General features: G+C 73.3%; 1 protein-coding gene across 6 annotated transcripts in view; it reads right to left on the bottom strand.

The window, feature by feature from the left end:
- The window catches only part of LOC138740896 (dynein axonemal assembly factor 1-like), a 297,316-nt gene extending 296,285 nt beyond the window's left edge, over positions 1 to 1,031 (bottom strand). For 4 of the 6 annotated variants that reach the window (XM_069894183.1, XM_069894219.1, XM_069894191.1 and 1 more), the window contains exon 1: positions 939 to 1,031. The gene's annotated coding sequence lies outside the window, so the exon portion shown is untranslated. The remainder of the gene's footprint in view (positions 1 to 938) is intronic. The other 2 variants (XM_069894201.1, XM_069894210.1) reach the window with 1 other exon arrangement.
- Positions 1,032 to 1,303: the final 272 nt, after the last annotated feature.

The raw sequence follows: 1,303 nt of genomic DNA, 5'->3' as shown, positions 1-1,303 counted from the left end.
TGGGCCCGGTGAGGGTGGAGGGGGAAGGAATGGGCCGGTGGTGGTGGGGAGGGCGGAGGGGAATGGGGGCCCGGTGGGGGGGGAGGGGAAGGGATGGCCCGGTGGGGGGGGAGGAGGGGATGGGCCGGTGGGGGGGGGAGGAGGGATGGGCCCGGTGGGGGGGGGAGGAGGGATGGCGGCCGGTGGGGGGGGAGGAGGGATGGCACGGTGGGGGGGGGGAGGAGGATGGGCCCGGGTGGGGGGGGAGAGGGCTGGGCCGGGGGGGGGGAGGAGGATGGGCCCGGTGGGGGGGAGAGGAGGGAGGGGCCCGGTGGGGGGGGAGGAGGGATGGGCCGGTGGGGGGGTGGGGGGAGGAGGGCTGGGCCCGGTGGGGGGGTGGGGGGAGGAGGGCTGGGCCCGGTGGGGGGGTGGGGGGAGGAGGGCTGGGCCCGGTGCGGGGGGGGGGGAGGGAGGGCTGGGCCCGGTGGGGGGCGAGGGTGGCGTGGGGGGAGGAGGGCTGGGGCCCGGGGTGGGGGGAGGAGGGCTGGGCCCGGTGCGGGGAGAGGAGGGCTGGGCCCGGTGGGGGGAGGAGGGTGGGCCGGTGGGGGGTGGGGGAGGAGGGCTAGGCCGGTGGGGGGGGGTGGGGGAGGAGGGCTGGGCCCGGTGGGGGAGGAGGGCTGGGCCCGGTGGGGGGGAGGAGGGCTGGGCGGTGGGGGGAGGCTGGGGGGGGAGGAGGGCTGGGCCCCGGTGTGGGCGGGGGGCAAAGAGGGCCTGTGGGGGGGAGGAGCCGTGGGGGGAAAGGAGTGCCCGTGGGGGGGGGAGGGGGGCAGGGGGAGTGCCCGGGGTGGGGGAGAGGCAAGGGCCCGGGGATCACCCCGACAGGCCCACCGGGGTTGAGGTGGGAAGGGGCTCCGGTAACAGTAAAGGGGCCCGGGGTTACCCGCCAGTCATTACTTTACCGACCGTTGGACCAGACAGTGAAGCTGCCGAAAAGACCAGTTCTCATCAGCCGCCGTTACCAGGGTAACGAGTCCCGCAATGCATTGCGAGCCGCGCGCCGGAGCGTGCGAAATGCGCTGTTACGTCACCTCTCCGTTTCCCTTCGACGACGTCCACAGGCCAAACCATCCAGCACCATAGCTGTAGCCCCGAGGACAGTCCCTTCTGCTTTATTGTTGACAAGAAGTAGCGGGTTATAAAGGCAAGAAGGTTAGGATGGCCCCCCAGCGCCATGAGCCTGGTGTGGGATCGGGTCCAGGGGCAGCTGGACCTGTACAAGAGGGTGGCTTCTCCATAAACTGAGGAACACTACACTTCTCAGGTG

This window comes from Narcine bancroftii, chromosome 1 (genome assembly GCF_036971445.1).
Source record: "Narcine bancroftii isolate sNarBan1 chromosome 1, sNarBan1.hap1, whole genome shotgun sequence".
NCBI classification, from domain to species: Eukaryota; Metazoa; Chordata; class Chondrichthyes; order Torpediniformes; family Narcinidae; genus Narcine; species Narcine bancroftii.
The sequence above is the reverse complement of the archived record's forward strand: the minus strand, read 5'-3'. Positions and strand labels throughout refer to the sequence as shown.